A 15,950-nucleotide genomic window follows, 5' to 3' on the forward strand; every position below is an offset into this window, starting at 1 on the left:
GTTTTGGGATTAAAGACATGTGCCAGCCACATGCCTGGGCAGCCCCTTGTTTGTTTTTGAAGACATGATCTCAAGTAACCCAGGCTAGCCTCAAACTTGCTCTATAGCTAAGGATGATCTTAAATTCCTGAGCCTCCTGCCTAACCTCCCAGGCCCTGGTATTATAGTCAGATGCCACCAAGCCCAGATTTCAGTCTTTTTTTTTAAATGTGTCATCTGTAAAAGTATAAGAACAGGGGCTGATACAATTCAGTTCATACAGTATTTGCCTTCCATGAGTATAGCCCTGTGTTTAATTCCCCAGAACTACAAAAAACTAGGCATGGTGGCATTTATATGTGTAATCTCAGCGCTCAGTAAGTAGAGGCAAGAGGAACAAAAGTTCAAAATCATCTTCAGCTACATAATAAATTCAAAGCAAGCGTGGGCCATATGTTTAAAAAATGAATAAGCCAGGTGGTGGTGGTGCATGCCTTTAATCCAACATTTGGGAGGCAGAGGCAAACAGATCTCTGTGAGTCTGAGACCAGCCTGGTCTACAGAGATAGTACCAGGACAGGCTCCAAAGCTACACAGTGAAACCCTGTCTCAAAAAACAAAACAAACAAATAATAATAATAACAAATAAATATAACAAGCGGGGCAGTGGTGATGAATAACTTCAAACCCAGTGCTGGGGAAGTAGAGGCAGGAGGATCCCTGAGTTCGAGGCCAGGCTATTCTACACAGAAAATTCAGGGCGGCCTGGGCAACACAGAGAACCCTGTATCTTCGTTAGGGTGTCTACTGCTGGGAAACACCAGGGCCACAGCAACTCTTATAAAGGCAAAGCATTTCCCAGCACTCGGGAGGCAGAGGCAGGAGGATCTCTGTGAGTTCGAGACCAGCCTGGTCTACAAGAGCTAGTTCCAGGATAGGCTTCAAAGCTACAGAGAAACCCTGTCTCAAAAAAACAAAAAAAAAAAAAAAAAAAAAAGGCAAAGCATTTAACTGAGGGGGGGCTAACATTTTCAGATCACAATCCCTTATTTGAGGAAGTCAGCACGGGAACTCAAGCAGGGCTGGATCCTGGAGGCAGGAGCCTGAAGAGGCCACAGAGAGGAGCTGCTTATTGGCTTGCTTACAGTTCAGAGGTTTAGTCCACTGTCATTACTGTGGAACATGGAAGTATGCAGGCAGATATGGTGCTGGAGAGGTAGCTGGGAGTCCTACATTTTCACTCACAGACAATAGGAAGTGGTCTGAAACACTGGGCATGGCTTGAGCATATGAGACCTCAAAGCCCACCTCCACGGTGACACACTTCCTCCAACAGGGCCTTACCAAAAGTCACACTTCCTAATAGTATTACTCTCTTTGGGAGCCATTTTTTTTTTCAAATCACCGTAGCCTATCTCAAATGACCAAACAAAAGAAAAAAAGAAGGAAGAAAAGAAAAGTTGGGGATAAGACCATAGATCAGCCAAGATTTATTTTCATTCTTTCAGTCTCTCATTTTTTCCTAATTATTTATTCATTTGATTTTGAATTTTTAGGACAACTTGAGGGAGTATTGTGATTTTAGTGCGAGCTGGACCCTGGCGGTTCTCACAGCGGGTAAGGACCTTACTGTGGGCAGAATCAGATATACCATACAGAGCTTGAGTGTGGAGTTTATTGAGAGAAGGGTAAAGGGCAGGGAAGGGAGAGAGAGACAGAGAAAGAAAGACAGAGAGAGAGGAAGGAGAGAGAGAGGCAGAGACCTGCCTGCCAGAGAAAGTGTGAGTAGCTTGTCTTATTTTTTGGTTTGTTTATTTTCTGTTTTTTATTGTGTTTTTTTGTTTTGTTTTTTTCAAGACAGGGTTTCTCTGTGGCTTTGGAGTCTGTCCTGGAACTTGCTCTGTAGACCAGGCTGGCCTCGAACTCACAGAGATCCCACCTGCCTCTGCCTCCCAAGTGCTGGGATTAAAGCCATGCACCACCATGCCCAAGTCATGGGGCTGTTTGACTCAAGTTTCACTCTATAACCCAGGCTAGAACCTGTGACCTGCCTGCATCTGCCTCCATCTGCCTCCCCAGTGCCGGGATTAAAGGTGTGTGCCACCGCTGCACAGCAAGGATGTTATGTCTATAAGCAATGCTGACACTTGTGGTTTTATAGAATTTTTTTAACAAAGTAAAAATAATGAAAGAATGATAAATTGCTATGTTTAGATTCCCAGGAACAGCTCTCAAAAGGAAACCATCTCCGAACCACAAAAGCACCATTGTACATATTTAATTACAAAGAGCATCAGGCACATCATCATGTAAACTGTCCTGCAGGCCTTCTAAATAGACTAGGGCTGCTTTATACTGCGGGGGTTGAGCAAAATCACTTACAAAGTTGCCATCACATTTTTAAGATTCTGTAACTTTTTTTTTTACCAGTAAAGCAAAATATTTGTGAAATGAGTGCTTGATGCAGTAGTTCTGATCAGCACATGTCTTCTGAGTGCACAAAAGAAGCTGAGACCACCTGCAGCAGAAATACAACACATTCACTGATGGTGGTAGTGAACCCCGTCTCGAAAAATTACCATCGGTCTATCAAAAAGCATAAGTGAGTATTAGACGTCATCCCTTCATGTCCCAGCTCACTTAGTCACCGAGCCCGAAGACCATGAATTCCCTTGGCATCTCAGATGGAGCTCTCCCTCACAGTACCGCACATTTTCCCACCCTGCAGCTACAGGGAAAGTGGAAAAGCACAAGCTGGCACCTTCAGTGAGGAAGTTAATTTTAGTTTAATAAGCTCTTTTTATACTGTAAATGTGCTTTCGGGCTGCTGAAGTTAATACTCCTTTTCCTGACTGTTTTAAGGAATTTAGATAAAAACAAAATTAGTTTGCACTTTTTAAAAAAAAATAGTGTTGGACATTGTATGTTGGCCTTACATATGCTAAGGCTGTATGGTGAAATCCTGGCTGAAACTAGCAGAAAAGTGGATCCAGATGAATTTGTGGGTGCTAAAACAAAACAAACAAAACCAGGGCCTCGTTGTTTAGCCCTGGCTGGCTTGAACTACCTACATAGACCAGGCTGGCCTCAAACTCAGAGGTGCACCTCTCTCTGCCTGCCACACCTGGCTGAATTTGTTATTTTTGTTTTTGTTTTCTCGAGACAGGGTTTTTCTGTGTAACAGTCAGGGTTGTCCAATAGTTCACTTTGTAGACTAGGCTGGCCTTGAACTCACAGAAATCCTCCTGCCTCTGGCTCCCAAGCACTGGGATTAACAGTGTGTGCTACCAACCACCCGGCTTCATCATCCTTTTTCTTTAATTTATTTTTTTTTTATTTTATGTGCATTGGTGTTTTGCCTGCATGTATACCTGTGTAATGGTGTTGAATGGCGTTACAGACAGTTGTGAGCTGCCGTGTGGGTGCTGGGAATTAAATCCTGTCCTCTGGAAGAGCAGTCCGTGCTCTTAACAGCTGAGTCATCTCTCCAGGCCTGTCATACTCATTATATACTGCTTTTGTTGAAATTAAAATAACAATTGAAGAATGGGTGTCATAGCTCACGTCTTTAATCCGTGACGTCAACAAGAAGGGCAAGGTTATGGTTTAACAGTGACCTGTTTTTGTGTCAGATTGACAAGGGGTCAGTGTGCTGACTAGCTTTTTGTCAATTTGACAGAAGCTAAAGTCATCTGAAAGGAATGGAATTTCAACTGAGAAAATGACTCTGTAAGACCAGGCTCTAGGCAAGCCTGTAGGGCATTTTTTGTTTGTTTCTTTGTTTTTTCTGAGACAGGATTTCTCTGTGTAATAGTCCTGGCTGCTGGCTGTCCTGGAACTAGCTCTTGCAGACCAGGCTGGCCTTGAACACAGAGACCCTCGTGTCTCTCTGCCTCCAGAGTGTTGGGATTAAAGGCATGCACCACGATGCCAGGCGTAGGGCATTTTCTTAATTAGTGAACAGTGGGGGGAGGAACCAGCTCATTGTGGGTGGTGCCATTCTTGAGTTGATGGTTCCATAAGAAAGCAGACTGAGTAAGCCACGAAGAGCAAGCCAATAAGCAACACCCCTCCAAAGCCTCTGCTTCAGCTCCTGCCTCCAGGTTCCTGACCTTTTGAGTTCCTGTCCTAAGTTCCTTCAATGCTGGACTAAGATGTAGAAGTGTAAGTCAAATAAACCCTTTCCTCTCCAATGTGCTTTTGGTCATGGTGTTTCACCACAGCAAGAATAACCCGTACTAAGACAGAAATAAGGCTGGTTTGATCTACATAGGGAGTTTCCACACCAGCCAGGGCTACTTAGTGAGACTTAGTGTTAAAAAAATACACAAAATCCCAGCACTCGGGAGGCAGAGGCAGGCGGATCTCTGTGAGTTTGAGGCCAGCCTGGTCTACAAGAGCTAGTTCCAGGACAGGCTCTAAAAAAGCTGCAGAGAAACCCTGTCTCGAAAAACCAAAAAAAAAAAAAATACACAACAAACACCACCACACAATATATATATATATATTTACATATATATGTGTGTGTATATATGTATACATAGTATTTATATATACACAATGCAGTATATATATATATTATAGATATACACATGCAGTGTATATATACACACAGGCAGTGGTGGCGCACACCTTTAATCCCAGCACTAGGAAGACGGAGGCAAGTGGATCTCTGTGAGTTCAAGGCCAGCCTGGTCTACAGAGTAAGTTCCAGGACAACCAAGGCTATACAGAAACCCTGTCTTGAAAAAAACAAAAACCAAATCAAACCCAAACATATACACACATATATACAAATGTATAAGCACATATGCTTTAACTCTCTATGTAGATCCACAGATGTAGCTTAGTGGCAGACTGCTTGCCTCATGTGTACAGTTCATGAATTCAACATATAAAAACAAACAAAACAAAAAACCGAGAAAATGCCTGAGGAGAAAACGAGCCACATTTTCCATGTACTCAAGCCAAAAACACATCCAGAATAATAGGCCATGGGGCACAGCTTCAGATCTCTGCTTCTCAGTGGCAGGGACTAATTATTACATGTCATAAGCCTGTGTCTTTGGGAGAAGAAGTGGGAAAGTGTTATTAGCCCCACATCACAGATGTAGGGAAGCAAGAGCAGGTAAATTAGATGCTCACAGCTATAGAAATGAGCACCATACATAACCATTGCTCACAGGCTTTCCTTTCTCCAAAACAGAGAGGTGTGCATCTCTGCATGCAGTGTCTTAGCAACTACTATGTTAACCATATAAAATTGCTGGTATTTGGTTATTTTATCCTTCATGTATATATATATATATATATGTATATATATATATATATATATATATATATATAATTTCTATGTTCATTGATTGGTTTAGAGTGTACTTGAGCATGCATGACCCAGGTCCTATGGAGAGGTCAGAGGACAACTTGTGGGAGTTGGTGCTTTCCATCTATCAGATGAGTTCCAAGGATCATCAGCCTTGGCAGCAAGAGCCTTTAACTGCTGAGCCATCTCACTGGCCAATATATGTTCCTAAATATTTTTTATTTTAGAGACAGTGTCTCATGTAACCCAAGCTGTCCTCAAACTAGCTGGCTGAGAATGCCACTGAACCTCTCATTCTCTGACCACTAGGGGCATGTACCACCAATCCCAGTTTATGTGGTGCAGGGATCAATCCCACTCCTTCCTATGTGCTTGGCAAATACTCTACCCACCAAGTTACACTGCCAGCATTTACTGTTTTTCTGTACAAATAATCTGGGCATGGTGGCATATACCAGAGGCAGGTGGATCTCTGAGTTCCAGGTCAGCTTAGTCTACATATAGAGTTCTATCCAGGACTACAAAGCAAGACCCTGTCTTAAAAAACATGGGGGCTAGAGAGATGTCTCAGCAGTTTAGAGCACTGTTGTTCTCGCAAAGGACATAGGTTCAATTTCTTTTTCTTTTCTTCTTCTTCTCCTCCTCCTCCTCCTCTTCTTCTTCTTCTTCATTTTGTTTTTTGGGATGAGGTTTTTCTTCGTAGCCTTGGTTGTCCTGTAACTTGCTATGATGGTCTTGAACTCAAAGATCCACCTGCCTTTGGTTGGGATTAAAGGTGTGTGCCACCCCCATCAGCCCCCACCCCCACTTCCTTCTTCTATTCTTACCCAGCATTCATGAGCATCCCAAAAATTGTCATCCCACTTTCACATGTGCATTGTGGCATGCTCATGCCCATGCACATCCACACACACACACACACACACACACACACACACACACGCAAAATAAATGAGTAAATATGAAATAAAAATTAACAACAGCAAGTTCCCAAGCTACTGACATAACTAATCATGACTCATTCTTTTTGTTTGTTTGTTTTTCTTTTCAAGACAGGGTGTATTAGTTAGGGTTTCTACTGCTCTAAAGAGACACCAGGACCACGGCAACTTTTATAAGGAAAATATTTAACTGGGGTGATTCGCTTACAGTTCAGAAGTTCAGTCCATTATCATCATGGCAAGCAGTATGACGGTGTGCAGGCAAACATGGTGCTAGAGAAATAGCTGAGAGGTCTACAGCTTGCAGGCAACAGGAAGTCAACTGTCACACTGGGTCTATCTTGAGCATAGGAGACTCAAAGACCGCCCCCACAGTGACACACTTCCTCCAACAGGGCCATGCCTACTCCAAAAAGCCATATTTCATAGTGCCACTTCCTTTGGGGGGGCCATTTTCTTTCAAAACACCACATTTCACTCCCTGGCTCCCAAAGGCTTGTAGCTATATCATAATGCCAAAACGCATTCAGTCCAATTTCAAAAGTCCCCATCAGTTTCAAACTCGTTTCAAAGTCCAAAGTCTTTTCTGAAACTCATGACAATCTCTTAACTGTAATCCCCTGTAAAATCAAAATCAGAAAGTAGATCACACACTTCCAACATATAATGGCACAGGATATACATTACTGTTCAAAATGTAGGGAAGGGAGAGCATAGTGAGAAAATATCAGAACAAAGCAAGACCAAAATCCAGCTGGACAAACTCCAAACTTTGCATCTCTCTGCCTGAAGTCAAAACGCTCTTCAGATCTTCAACTCCCTTCAGCTTTGTTGACTGCAACACACTTCTTTCTCTTTTTTTTTTAATATTTATTTATTTCTTTATTTTGTATACAATATTCTCTCTGTGTGTATGCCTCCAGGCCAGAAGAGGGCACCAGACCCCATTACAGATGGTTGCGAGCCACCATGTGGTTGCTGGGAATTGAACTCAGGACCTTTGGAAGAGCAGGCAATGCTCTTAACCTCTGAGCCATCTCTCCAGCCCCACTTCTTTCTCTTTTGCTGGTTGTATTCCCTGTTAGCAGCTCTCCTTGGCACACTCTTGGCATCTCTAACATCTTGATTCTCCAAAGCAATCCAGGCTTCAATTTTACAGCTTCACGCAATGGCCTCTTTAGGGTTCCATTCAGGGATACCTTTGACGCATTCCTGGCCTCGGTGGCTTTCCTTAATCTCAGAGGCAAATTCCACAACCTCTTTCTTCTGTCCTTAACTCTAAAGCCAGAACCATGTGGCTGAAGCTGCCAAGTTCTGCTGCTTGTTGGGGTTGGAACATGGCCTCCTTCCTTGTTCAATTACATCTTCTCCAACTCTTGGCTTTTGATTGTTCCCTTACTGCCTAAATTTGGCTGTCCTGGAACTCTGTAGACCAGGCTAGCCTCAAACTCTGCCTGCCTCTGCCTCCCAAGTACCGGGATTAAAGGCGTGCGCCACCACACCCAGCTCTAAATGTTTTTCCATTCTGTTTCACAGTTGGAAATTTAATTGGGTGGGATCTTGCCCCGTGGTCACCACTCCCTTCATTCCAATTCTTAATCCATTTATCTCCTTGAACACAGAGTTTAGCTCCATTCCACTTTCTGGTGCTCCTTTTCTCCTTAAATATTTTTCCGTGCTAAACATTTCTTTTCATTATAAATCTCCATCAGATTTACACTGACAACCATACAATACAGTCTCTATTAGGCTGTTTTGAGATTTCCTCTGCCAATGGAATTAATCCTAACCTCTCACTTTAGCTTCAGGCAGACTCTTCAGATAAAGGCAAAGAGTATCCCCTTTCTTCAACAAAGTATCACAAGACCAGTCTCTAGGCTACAAACTAACATCACTCTCCTCTGAAACCTCTTGATCCCCACAGTGCATCAAATCACACTCAGCACCACTGTCTTCCATGCTCCTACTAGCATGGCCCATTAAGCAACATTTAAAGCATCTCACTACTTTCCTAACCCAAACTCCCAACGTCCATATTATTCCAAACAAAAACACAGTCAGGCCTATCACAATAATACCCTACTTCTGGTACCAAATTCTGTTAGGGTTTCTGTTGTTGTGAAGAGACACCACGACCATGGAAACTCTCATAAGAAAGACATTTAATAGTGTAGATTGCCTACAGTTCAGAGGTTCAGTCCATTATCATCATGGTAGGGAGCATGGCAGTGGCATGCAGGCAGACATGGTGCTGGAGAAGCAGTTGAGAGTCCTACATCATGCAAACATCAGGAAGTCAGTTGTCACACTGGGCAGTATCCTGAGCACAGGAGAACTCAAAAAGTTGGCCCTCAGCCGGGCGGTGGTGGAACATGCCTTTAATCCCAGCACTCGGGAGGCAGACACAGGCGGATCTCTGAGTTCAAGGCCAGCCTGGTCTACAAGAGCTAGTTCCAGGACAGGCTCTAGAAACTACAGGGAAACCCTGTCTTGAAAAACCAAAAACAAAACAAAACAAAACAAAACAAAAACCAAAAAGTTGGCCCTCACAGTTACCCATTTCCTCCAACAAGACCACACCTACTCCAATAAAGCCACAGCTCCCAATAGTACCACTCCCTTTGGGGACCATTTTCTTTTTTTGTTTGTTTGGGTTCCCCCCTTCACTCCCCGACAGGGTTCCTGTGTTGCTTTGGAGCCAGTCCTGGTACTAGCTTGCGCCACCACAGCCCCAGTGGGGAACATTTTTTTCAAGCCCTGGCTGTCCTAGAACTCGTTCTGAGACCAGGCTGGCTTCAGACTCAGAGATTTCCCTGCCTCTGTCTGTCTCCTAAGTGCTAGGATTAAAGCATCCATCACCACTGCCTAACTAATCAAATTCTTTAAATACTAAAGAATGGGCTAGGGCTGTAGGTCATCATGTAGCCTAGGCTGGTCTTGAACATTCCTTTGTGCTTTGAGACAGGAGTCTCTATTTACTGGAATTTGCTGGATTATGCTGGCCTCTTGCTGGGATAAAAGGTGTGTGCGGCCACCACCGCATTGAAGTAACCCTTTTTTTAAAAAATATTTATTATACACACACACACACACACACACACACACACACACACACACACAATATTCTGTCTTTGTCTATGACTGCAGGCCAGAAGAGGGCACCAGACCCCATTACAGATGGTTGTGAGCCACCATGTGGTTGCTGGGAATTGAACTCAGGACCTTTGGTAGAGCAGGTGAAGCTCTTAACCTCTGAGCCATCTCTCCAGCCCTGAAGTAACCCTTTTAAAAAGCTTTTTCTTCTTCCTTTTTGTGGGTTTAAGATTAATTTTTATCTTTTTGATTGGTTTTTATACAGTGCCCGCAGAAGTCAGAAGAGGGCGCCTGCTCCTCTAGAACTAAGTGGGTCCTGGGAACCGATCCTCTGGATCCTCTGGAAGAGCAGCCAGTGCTCTTAATTACAGAGCCATCTCTCCAGCCAGTCCCTTTCTGTGATATTTAAAAGTAAGGTCTTCCAGGTTTGGAAGTTACTATTTAGACCAGGCTAACCTTGAACTTGCTGAGAGCCTTCTGATTCTGCCTCCCAAGTATTGACATTACAGGCAAAAGGAACCAGGCTTGGCTTCAGGTGTTCCTCCCCCTTATTGGCCTGCAGTGAAAGGGTCTCAGCCTGCTGTGGGTGGTGTGTGTTCTGTGTGATGGCATGTTTATCATGGTCTGCCCAGGTCAGGAGGTCTTATTCCTTTCTGCATAAAGTGGATTAAACAGATGTCAATTAGTGGTGACCAATCATGTAACACAAACATATTAATCTGAATTTAAACATAATATTTCAGGTCAGTCATAAGAAAAACAAATTCTGAAAAGAACATTCTATTTGTGGAGGCCACGTGGCTAAGAATGGCGTGCTGGAAATTCAGTGCACTCAGATGAGGGAGGATTGTTAATGTTATTTTGACAGGCTCATCCCAGAAGCTGGCCAACATGAGCCAAGTGGTTTTCTTTTTGGTTCGCTTTGTTTTAAGACATGGTCTCACTATGTAGCTTTGGTTGGCCTGGAACTGGCTATATAGATTAGGCTGGCCTTTAACTCACAGCAATCCTCCTGGGATGAAAGGCATGAGTCACCATGACCAGCCGGAACTTTTAATACACATCCTGTCACACTGATTTTCTGCCCCACTGTGGGTCTAAAGTCAAGGCAACGAAGGACGGTGAAGTGAAATGATGTCCCCAAGTAAACCCTGCCCCAGTCAAGGTCTGTGAACAGTGTTTTTTAAAAATATTTATTTATTTATTATGTATACAATATTCTTTCTGCGTGTATGCCTGCAGGCCAGAAGAGGGCACCAGACCTCATTACAGATGGTTGTGAGCCACCATGTGGTTGCTGGGAATTGAGCTCAGGACCTTTGGAAGAGCAGGCAATGCTCTTAACCGCTGAGCCATCTCTCCAGCCTCTGTGAACAGTATTTTATTAAAGCAATGAAAAACCTATGTGGATGAGATGGCTCAATACGTAAAAAGGCCTGGTGCCAAGTGTGAGGATGAGAGTTCTGTCCCCAAGACTCATATGATAGGAGAGAACCTACTTCCACAAGTGGTCCCATGTATACACACACACACACACACACACACACAAAATACAACTAAAAACATTAAAAAGGCCTGGTGGCAGTGGTGCACGCTTTTAATCCCAGCACTTGGGAGGCAGAGGCAGGCAAATCTGTGTGTTCAAGGTCAGCTTGGTCTACAGAGCGAGTTCCAGGACAGCCAGTACTGCATAGAGAAACCCTGTCTCAAAAAAATAAAAACAAAGTGTACAATTATATTTATAATTATTATTAAAAATTCAATTTGGGGGCTGGCGAGATGGCTCAGCAGTTAAGAGCACTGACTGCTCTTCCAGAGGTCCTGAGTTCAATTCCCAGCAACCACATGGTGGCTCACAACCATCTCTAATGGGGTCTGGTGCCCTCTTCTGGCCTGCAGGCATACACACAGACAGAATATTGTATACATAATAAACAAACAAATAAATAAATAAATAAATAAATAAATATTTTTTTTAAAAAAAGAAAAACAAGGGGGCTGGAGAGATGGCTCAGAGGTTAAGAGCACTGGCTGCTCTTCCAGAGGTCCTGAGTTCAATTCCCAGCAACCACATGGTGGCTCACTGCCATCTGTAATGAGATCTGGTGCCCCCTTCTGGTGTGCAGGTCTACATGGAAGGAATATTGTATACATAATAAATAAATAAATCTTAAAAAAGAAATATGACCTGTGTTCTTTAAAAAAAAAAAAATTCAATTTAAACCGGGCAGTGGTGGCACACACCTTCAATTTGTTAATTTGGGAGGCAGAGGCAGGCAGATCTTTGTGAGTTCGAAGCCAGCCTGGTCTACAAGAGCTAGTTCCAGGACAGGCTCCAAAGCTACAGAGAAACCCTGTCTCAAAAAACAAAACAAAACAAAACAAAACAAAACAAAAAACCCAGACAATAAAAAACTATAAATTTTTTTTAAAAAAAATTAAGAGGAGGAAGAGAAAGAAGAGAAGTCAAACTAATACAGTAAGGCAGCATCATGTTGTGTAGCCCTGGCTAGCACAGAAGTCATAATCCTCCTGTCTCAACCTTCTTAGGGCTGGGATTACAGGTGTGTGCCACCATGCGAGCTGGGTAACACATTCCTCTGTACCCACCTGCTAGCCCTGTCTTGATTTCTACTGTCATGAGATTATTTCCAAATCTCCTAATACATCAGGGCTCATTAGTCCTCAGCGCTCCTGAGTAAAAGCTTTAGAACGATCTGGACTGGCGTGGTGAACAGAACTGAAGTTGTTTTAAAGGCCCAGGTCAGGACAGGCAGTCAGCATGTGGAAGAGAAGGGAACTCCTTAGTCCGTGAGAAGTTAGCCTTGGGTCGAATCCCACAGCCTGTCTGGATCCAGTTTCATTTGTCATTCTCAGTTATGACTAATGCCCAAGCCGCTGCGACTGAAATTGAGAACTCATTGTGTTATGAGGTCATCCTGCAGAGGAGTGGTGTCAGCTGAGAGCCCAGATAGAGAGCTGGGTAAAGGTTCCAGCTCTCACCATTGCGGTCCCTCCTTGGGCTACAGAAATCCATCCCCAAAATAACCAGGTCATTGGCAGTTTTGTCTTAAAAACACATTTCCCACCGCTTCAGATATATAAAAGGATTGGGATTACTATATATAACTATATATATTACTATATATATACACATACATACATACATATATACACACACACACACACACACACACACATATATATCTGGCTAGCCTGGAACTTGCTATATAGATCAGGCAGGCCTTGAACTCACATAGATCCACCTGACTCTGCTTCTCCAGTGCTGGGATTAAAGGCGTGTGTCACTATGACAGCAGGTCTTCTACTGTGTGGGTCCTGAACATCTAGCCCAGGTTGTCAGGCTTGGTGGCAAGTGCCTATAACTACTGAGTTACCTCCCTGCCCCTTGTCTTAAATTGATTAATGAATTTATTTTTCAGACAGTCTCACGTATTCTAGGCCGGCTTTAAAGTTGCTGTGTAGCTGAGGATGACCTTGATCTGCCAGTTCTCCTGACTCCACCTCTGGAGGGCTGGGGTCACAGGCACACATCACCGTGCTGGTGGTTTATAAGGTGCTGGAGCTGAAGCCCAGGACTTTGGACATGCTGGGTTAGCATGCTACCGGCTGAGCCCCATCCCCAGACCTAAAGGGATTTTTACAGAATTACAAAAAACATCGTTCAGTAATCCAATAGATGTTAAAAAAATATGAAAATGAGGTTTGGTGTGGGAAGTCCTTCTGTATATGTGTTGCTTTTATTGATTAATACAGAAGCTGCTTTTGGCCAATGGCTTAACAGAATCCAGCCAGGCTGGAAAAGATATAGAGAGAATAGGCAAAGTCAATGAGCAGCCATGGAGCTGCCAGAGGAGAAATGTGAGCCACTGAAACCTTGCTGGTAGGCCACGAGCCTCGTGGTAAAATATAAAATAATAGAAATGGGTTAATTTAAGATAGCAATACACTTAAGTGATTGGCCAAGCAGTGATTTAAATAATATAGCTTCTGTGTCATTATTTCGAGTTTGGGTAGCTGGGAACAAGCAAGCAGCCTCCAACAACAGAGGTTTATAGAAAAAACTCCAAAAGCATTCAATAAACTTGTTAGTTGATCCAGGGCCACATCCTAAGAATGTGTTTCTTTAAATCCCACGGTGGGATTATAGGTGTGAACTTTCCTTTACCAAATCCCTTGCTTCTAAGCAGTCTGAAGGGACCTGCACTCTGCTATCAAATGAACCAGAGACTGAAGGAAAGGGATTTTCCTAAATCCCCAAACATCAGCTGTCTGAAGGCATTGTAATCTCAGAGAATGAGTCACACCTTGGAAGCTGCTTGGGCACTAAAGATTGTTACAACACTCAGGTTGGTTTTGTCTGCTCGTGTCAGTCTCTGAACTGCAAGACAGGAAAAAAATCAATTTAGGGTCACTGAGAAGGTTCAGTTGGTAAAAGTGCTTGCTGCCAAAATGACCCTAGCTCTATCCCCAGGACCTACACGGTAGGAGAGAATCCACAAGTTGCCTTCTGACTTCCCCATGTGCACTGTGATATTTGCTTGCACAAACACACATACACGTAATAAAATAAAAATGTAAAGTCAAAAAAATAGAAGAAAAAATATCAAAGCATTCTAGCAAAGAACATGAGAATCTAGTCCCCGGGGAGACATCCGTGGCTATCAGAATGCAGGCCACTGACACACAGCCTTTGGAGGAAAGTGTTGTCAGCAGGCTTTGGTGTTAGGGCAGTTGCCTTCTTTCCATTCACATGCTCAAGGAAATGATGGCCTTGTTGTAGCAACCTGTGGGACTTCACTTGACAAACAGATCCCCACCCCTGCTTGAACGTCTATCTTGAGGTGTTTGGTTATTACCTCACTGGCCCACACCTGGAGACCTGTCACAACGCTGACAAGTCCAAACGATCCCTCCTCCCTCTGCCCAACATTCTCACCCTAACACCCAAACACAGCAGAATACTTTTAAAGAGTGGGTTACCTCCAAGAAGCAACTTTGCCCTACTCCTATGCCCTCCTACATATGAATTCATGTCTTTAAAAACAAATCCCAGCCTGCAGCTGGAGAGATGGCTACTCTTTTAGAGGACCCAGGTTCAATTCCCAGCACCTGCATAGCAGCTGACAACTGCCTGCAACTCCAGTGCCAGCAGATCTGGCTCTCTCACACAGAGATACATGCAGGCAAAACACCAGTGCACATAATCCTACTAATGAAAACATTAAAAAATAAATTCCATTCATTCTGAATTCTGCTATAAAATTAACTTACTTAACCAGGTGTGGCGGTGTACACCTCTAATCCCAGCACCCAGGCTGAGTTCTCTGAGTTCTGAGTTTGAGGCCAGCCTGGTCTACAGAGCAAGTTTCAGGACATCCAGGGCTACACAGAGAAAACTTATCTTGAAAAACAAAACAACAATAAATTAATCTACTTTAAAAAAAAAAAAGGCTTGGGAGCTTGAGAGATGGCTCAGCTATACCTGTCTTCCAGAGGACCTGAGTTCGATTCCCAGGACCCATGTGTAAGGACTCACAACTGCCTGCCTCTAACTCTAGCTCCAGGGGGTCCTGAGGCACCAGCCCTCCTCAGGCACATGCATAGACACACATACATACATATAATGTAGAAGAATAAAAAGAAATGAATGACTTCGGGGACTGGCAAGATGGCTCAGCAAGGACACCTGCTGACTTGAGTGCTATCCTCAAGGCTCACAAGGTGGAAGGAGGGAGAACCAACTCTCATAGGTTGTCCTCTGACCTCCACCTGCACACTGTGGCATGTGCCCTCCCTCAGCCTCCATCACATGTTAAAAAAAGTAAATGTGACTCAAAGCATTGCTCGGAACTAGGTTTGGTGGTGAACATCTTTAATCCGAGCACTTGGGATGCTCAGACAGGAGGAATGTGGTGGGTTTGAGGTCAGTCAGGGCTACACAGCAAAGGCAGAGCAGCCTGGGCCATAGAAATTGATCCAATCTCCAAAAGGAGAATGAGTAGCATTACTTAGATGAAGTCACTCCTCACTGAAGAACCTTACAGGTCCTTTCATCTCCTAGACTTGAAATGCACAGCAAAGCAGTAATGGGTTCTTAGCACTCAACTTTTTTTCAAGGTCTTTAAAAATATCCTTCGCCAGGTGGTGGTGGCACAAGTCTTGAATCCACACCCCACCCACCTAAAAAAAAAAAGACTAGGCACAAACCCTCATATCAAGGCTGGGTGAGGCAACCCGGGAAGGAAAGGGTCCCATGAGAGGCAAAAGTCAGACATTCCCACTTCAACACTAACAACTCTAAGACCAGCTTTGCTGATTCTGTGAGCCGTTTTCTCCTGGTGTCCTCTAACCCTGCCTCTACATTTCACTTTTAATATTCCCTGAATTTTTGTTTCTTATTGCATGTATGCAAGCACCACGATGTGCATGTGGAGGTCAAACGCCAACCTGGCTCTCTTTCCAGTACATGGATCCTGAGGACTGAATTCTAGTTTGGAGCCGTCTTGCTGGCGCTCCTTGTATCCTAGTGTGCATTCGGTCTGTAATATCCTCCTTTGTATGTTTTAAGGACTGCTCAGGAATGGTCTTCT

Source organism: Arvicola amphibius, chromosome 10, assembly GCF_903992535.2.
Source record: "Arvicola amphibius chromosome 10, mArvAmp1.2, whole genome shotgun sequence".
Lineage (NCBI taxonomy): Eukaryota > Metazoa > Chordata > Mammalia > Rodentia > Cricetidae > Arvicola > Arvicola amphibius.